The sequence below is a fragment of the Asparagus officinalis genome, chromosome 10, assembly GCF_001876935.1.
Source record: "Asparagus officinalis chromosome 10, Aspof.V1, whole genome shotgun sequence".
NCBI lineage: Eukaryota > Viridiplantae > Streptophyta > Magnoliopsida > Asparagales > Asparagaceae > Asparagus > Asparagus officinalis.
Window position 1 is genome coordinate 51,703,071 of NC_033803.1, and position 6,780 is coordinate 51,709,850.

Sequence of the window (6,780 nt, forward strand, 5' to 3'; positions counted from 1 at the left end):
AATTCTATTTATTTGCAAATCATGTGCAGGGGTCCTATGAGAAAATTTCAAAGTTCACGGGGGTTCTCGCTGCAACTTAAAGTTCAGGGGGCCAATGCGAGATAAACAAAGTTTAAGGTGCTTTGTGAAAAGACTCCCACTCTCAGGGCGGTCTCGTGAAATTGACCCGATGAAAACGGTTCCACCTCCGGTTCACCCTCAGAAAAGGGGAGAGAAAAGCTTCAGTAAATTTCCTCTCCTCTCTCCTCTCTCCTCTCTCCCCCGATGGCGTCCAAAGTCCTCATGGTGATCTCTCTCTCTCTCATGGCGCCCAAGCCCAGAGTTTTCAATTTTTATTCCCTGATTTTTTTTTTATTTTTGCAGGTGGCGGAAAAACCTAGCATCGCCCTCTCCATTGCATCTGCGCTCTCTCGAGGCCGGGTCGGTCTTATTTTTCTTAATTTTTTCTTTAGAACAAATTTTTTAAACAGACCCATTCCAACTTTTTATTTTCAAAACGCGACTCTTTTTTTTTTTATTTACCAAACCGACCCGATTTTGTGATTAGCAGACTAATCACCGTTCCTAAATAGTCGGGGTTGGCAACCCCGACTATTTAGGACATTAATTTTTAGGGTTTAACGGCTTCTAATTAGGGTTTAACACCGTCCTAAATAGTCGGGGTTGCCAACCCTGACTATTTAGGAAGGTGATTAATCTGCTAAATCATAAAATCGGTCGGTTTTGGTAAATAAGAGTCGGTTTTGAAAATTAAAAATTGAAATGGGTCTGTTTAAAAAATTTGTTCTTTTCTTTACTAGGTTTTTTGATGTATAATGAGCTATTTTGTTGGTTAATCTCACTATTAGAGGCGCCGACTTAATATTACAAATTTACCCGAAAGTGGTAACTTTTTTTAGCAACTGAAATCGTTTGTTCATTTTGAGATGGTTGCTATTACTAGGCAGATCAATTTTCTGTCTCTGTCTTTATACTTTTGCCATCAATTAAAACAGTGAATATTGAGATCTGCATATGTTTTGGATAACAATAACTGGTCTATACGCTATGTTGCATCAATCAATAATCAAACAATCAATAATCAGCGATTATGGCAGTATTACCATCTTCTTTGTTGTCGTATATTATAAACCAAATCCTTACATTATAGGATTCTAGGAATCTGGTAGAAAACTTTGTATGCAACCGCTAGGGGCTGCTTTTTTTTACCGCTATTGCCATTCTTCACAACATTTTTGTGATCCATAATGAGCTTAAACTGAAACTAAACCAAAACAATTGGGTCATGCAAAAAAAAAATTATATTTGTAATCACCTCAGTTACCGTTTGTGCATTCCCTTTGCCCATGGTCTTTGACGCCTATGTAAAGGCACCCCGTGTTTAATAAGACTCATTTGGGGCACTTGTCCATCGGAAAGCAATTACAGAAGAAGAATGATAAACAGAGAAATAGGCAGGTACTGATAAAGAAAATTAGTAGATGTATTCATTTTGTTATTATTAGTGCATCACTTCATTTTATAAGGTTTAGCAGCTAGATGTGAGAAGAAGTCCTGCCCAGGCAATCTGCTTCAATATTGCAATTTTTGTAAATCTTTCTCTTTGTCTTTCTATTTTTATGTTTTTGTCATTTGTGGGTGGAGGGGGGAATGGGTGAGTGTGGTGGTAGTGGTCGGAGGGGGAGGGGTACAGAATCAAAATAATCGTGTACTGCTATCCTGATTGTGCGAACTTTCACTAAATTGAATGATTTAGAAAACCACCGTATGTTTTAGGAGGCCAGCTACGTGATTGCAAGTAGAGCCTCTACGTACTAATGTAGTTAGTAATGCTTCAACATGCGAACCTTTTTTTATAGCAGATCCACAATATGTCGGATTACCTTTCCTTTGGTTAAAATTTACTTGTATGACGTTGGTGTGCTGATAGAACCTTTTTAACCCGGCTTGTGGACCTTAAAAATGACCTCTTCCTTTTGTAAATGTTCTATCTACTTTATTTTTCCTTGGCAATATTCTTCTTTTATAGTAAGTTATTTGTGTATTTTAAACCAGTCAGATTCTGAACATTTTGGTGATCCCAATATATTTGTGTGATAGAACCATTTTATAGTTGTATTTTCAGGATTAAGTCGAGGATTAACTACTCTTTCTTCTGTTTTTGTTGAATATTTGTGATAATATTACTTATTCACAAGCTATGAATTACAGATGTCAACACGAAGAGCTAATACTGATGTCCACGAGTTTGACGGAATGTTTCAGGGAATCAATGTACGCTATAAAGTTACATCTGTTATCGGTCATGTATTCAGGTCATTATTCTATTTCTGAATATCTTTTTACAAATTTTATGAGAAAATGTCAATATTTTTTCTTTTGTACCTTCTCTTTTGCTTATGGTTGGTCATGCCCTTTTCTTTCTGGTAACCTTTTCCCATCTTTACAATTCAACTGAGGTATAAGAAACTGAGAATCAGTTGGAATGATAAAATGCATCATAAGATATCACAATTTTGGTCTTTGGGCATTTACCTCTTTTAGATGGACAATGTTCAGGGAGTAATGCAACATAGTTATTTTCTTTATTTATTTTTTACATGGAAGTAAAGGATTTGAAGGGACTTTTGTTTAGCACTATACAGGTTCATTTACTTGAACTTGTTAATGATTAAATGTAATGTGACTAATGTCTCTGCATTCTTATTTACGAATTAGGTGGCAACATGGTCATATGATTGAGTGGTATTCTTAGTTATGAGAAGCAGATTGTTGATTGTTGCATCTTTCCACATCTTATGCATTGCCAAGCATAGTCCTGCGGTGACTTCCAGTCCGCGCAATATGGCAAGTCATAAAGTTGAACTTCTAGCCTGCACTTGAAACTACATGCAACAGTTTCTAAAGAATCTTTACGGATGGCCAGATATTTGCTGTAGGTACTTAATTGTATTCAAAATCCTTGAATCAATCTGAAGTGTAACGTATACATAGCGAAGGTCTAGCTAGGGCATGACCGCATGTGAAAGCAAATCCTTGTTTTGAAAACATGCAATCTCTATATTCTTGTGAGAGTGGAGGTCTTGATGTGCTTGAATGAACTTAGATCTCCCTTCATTAAAAAAAAACAATAGTTTGTTATGGCATAGTATTGGAACACTTAAGCATGAGATTCTTTGAATTAACTGAGATTAAACGTCAAAGGGAACTTGTTCTTAGTTATTCAACTATGGTAAGTGAAAAATGTACAATTTATCAACCAGGTTATCATTGTATGCTGCTGAATAACTGCATCTTGTGTAAATTAATGATTTATTTGGGATTTGGTAATTACCACCTAATTTTAGTTTAAGTTTGTCCTTCACATGAGATTGTTCATGCAAATTTCTTAACCTGTTCCATTCTGCTCATTTCAGTTTAGACTTTCGCGCCGCTACCAGAACTGGGAAGTAATTGATCCTATGGATCTTTTCCGCGCACCAGTATTCAAATCCGAATCAAACCCAAAGGTATAATTTACACTTCCAATTCAAGTTTTTTAACATGATATCTGGCAATCTAGTTTGATGTTTCTGCCTTAAAATCAAGTGCAAATTCTTATTATAAGTTAGATCGTTTATTCTTTTTCATAAGCTATTCTTGTTACATTTTGCATGTTGTCTTCTTTTCATAAGCGAACTGCATGACCAGTGGGCAACTTTACCTATCATCAGCTGGTCTTTGGGGTTTGCTACAAGCCCCCATCTTGTGGGTTATTTCCTTAATCAGGAGCTGGCACCACATTATAGTGAACAACTAATTATAAAATATGGAAATCTTCTATACAGTCTTTGATCTTATCTGACCCTAGTGTGGGAAAAAAAATACTGGTTAGTGTTTTAAACGTTTGTGAGTGTATATCTGATTTACTCATTTATTTAGCGAGATTAAAAATTATTATGCAAAATAAACGGGTATGAATTTTAATAACCATGTAGAAGCTGTGCTGATATTTAAAACTGCACAAATAATGATGAAGTTTAACTGATATGGGGTGAATGTCCTAATATTGAATTTAATTGTGGTTTTTTCTCTCAGAAAACAGCCACACAAACACCCATTCTAATTGTGTATTATCAAATTCCTTTATTAACAACTGTAGAGGAGGCCTTTATTCTTTTTATCAATATTATATGTGCCAAACTGTCCGATGACCTGCACATGTAGCAATACTTGTTACCTTTGTCTATACCTTCTTTTGCATAATTGTTTTCTGTTATCTTATTCACCTAATCCACTGTCTCATATAAATTTTTTTCTCCGAGAAAATTTACTCCATTTCTTAACATCATTTCAAGGCTCATATTCGTCGTCATTTGTCTCAAGAAGCGCGAGGTTGTGCCTCTCTTGTACTGTGGTTAGACTGTGATAGAGAAGGTGAAAATATCTGTTATGAAGGTACTCCGTTCTTCCAAATCTAAATAATATATTTTATATTTAATTGTTAATGTGTACTGTACTAGCTAAATCAGAAAGGTGAAAAGATTAGAATTGTAATTATTTTATGGAGTATGTTCTGGTACTGTAGTTTCCATAGCAATAAACTTCAAGGGAAGAAATTGGGATTCTGAAATAATTTTACCTTATTTTGTTCATAGAATTCTAGTTGATATATTTATCTTAGAGGTGATTTTTCGGACAGCAGATATCATAGCTGCATTGTTCTCTGCAGGCTAATATGACAAACTTCAATGACACTGATTCATGCGTGTTTAAAACTTATTGAATGTATGTAATACCAATTACATCTTTTTTTCTCTTTCAGATCACATTTGCTTTGATGGGAGATTCCTCTCAGTTTGGCCGTATTAATTATTTTGTTCATGACAGAATCCTAATTATCAGTTCATCAGTTACAGATGAAAAGAAGAGAGTAGAGACTCGTCTTCACTACCATTATAAAATTACTTGACGTATAAAAGACTACGAACTGCTCTCTTCCTAAGGACCATTGATTTTAAAAAACAGTTCTTGATTTTTCCACTTTATCCAGGATTCCACGTATTCCAGTCTCTCTCTTCCTAGCACGTTGAGTACTAATATACTATCATTCATCAATTAAATAATTCTCCTTTATATGATAAATATATAACTTTTCATAATCTCCCTTTTGAATAAATAACCTTTAATATAATCTCCCTTATCAATAAATAGCCTTACTGTTACATAGCTGTGGCTTAATAATGAAGGCCTTTAATAAACGCCAAATGATGGAAGAACCAAAATTTTTGTCTGTTTATTCCTGGTGAATATTTATAATTTATGCTTCTTAACTATGCGGTAAATTGATGAAAATCATCTCCATATTAATTAACCTGGCGAAGTAATGGCAGTTCCAGGTGGCAATACTCAACAGGAATTACGCAGTTATTAATAATTTTAGGTTATTACAATGATATAATGGGTGTTTTAGAATATAAAGAAGTAAAGTAATAGTAACTCTAGATACTCTGGTAAACAAGAGACAGAAAGAAGATGCAAGTAAAATTTGTGAGTGTAATTAAATGTTATTCTCTGCTTGATGGAGACATTCGACTCTCACGAGGAATGAAAAAATTTACAAATATATAATTCAAAGAGCATAAAGAAAACAATATTACTAAAATTAATATGTGAGTCTACATAAACTAAATAATATGATCTTATAGAGTGAAAAATATGCTTAATGAAACAGCTATCATACTTAATATTACGACAAAAGGAATCTGTAGACAGACACAGAAAAAATTATTCTGATTCATGTAAGCATATTATCACTGAATAAAGATTGTTACTATACAAATAAAGTAAGTAACAATAATGAATAAAAGAATATCATCACCTAATGCTACCCAAACCCTATAGAACTTCCGACCGTTCCACGTGTTCACATGCACGCACCACAGAGAGGAGAGCGCCTATTACCTTTCTTATACCGCTTTGTGCCACATAATTCCGTTAGAAATTATATTTTAAGATCAGTATTATATCGTATTAAAATCTCACATTATCTGCCCCTCATTCAGCACCCTGCCATGTATTAGAGTTAAATATAATAAAATCTTTTCAGTTCAAGAACCAATTAACAGCGAATATGGATCGCTTTCAGACAACGACATACGTTGCAAACATATCCAGAGCGTACCGCCAATGCAATCAAAAGGCCCGGGACTGCCCGGCCCTGCCAGCAGCCACCTACTGCCGCCACCTTCCCTCCCAAATCCACTATCACCTATTTGATTCCTCTCCCCTTCGCACCTGTAGTTCCTCAACTACGCTCTTCACACGCGTTCAGATAAATATAACATATATTCAAAAGACTAAAAAGATAGGTTGCACGGACTCCAGAATTGAAAACAATTGCAAGATTGAAGAAAATAGCCAATAGTTAAAATCAATAAAGAAAGAATTATGTCACTGGCTATCGCTGCCCCGACAACTATACATGAGTATTGAACGTGTAGAGTGGTCTGTCATAGAAATCAGGTGCCACGAACTCAGGCAACTTCGTATAATTTAAACCAAGTACACAGTAATACTAAAACTGTTGTCAGTTTTAAAATTATAAAGATATTAATTTAATAAATTTATCATAAAAATAAAAGAAGCAGTTACTATTATAGACGCTCCCACAACAATGTACTAGTTAGGAGTGGTCTTGTTCCCCCTCATCTCTACCTTCCGGCAACAACTCCTTCACCCCTGAATCATAGTCTGTTACCACGCCGGTCGCTCCTCCCTTCTCCCCCCTCCTCCGGCCCC

At 35.2% G+C, this 6,780-nt stretch overlaps 1 long non-coding RNA gene across 1 annotated transcript; it reads left to right on the forward strand.

Moving 5' to 3' along the window:
• Positions 226 to 4,729, forward strand: LOC109825966. The gene is made up of 6 exons (XR_002243149.1): positions 226 to 285; positions 364 to 420; positions 2,212 to 2,315; positions 3,417 to 3,509; positions 4,338 to 4,437; positions 4,712 to 4,729. It is a non-coding gene; the product is annotated as an uncharacterized LOC109825966 (long non-coding RNA).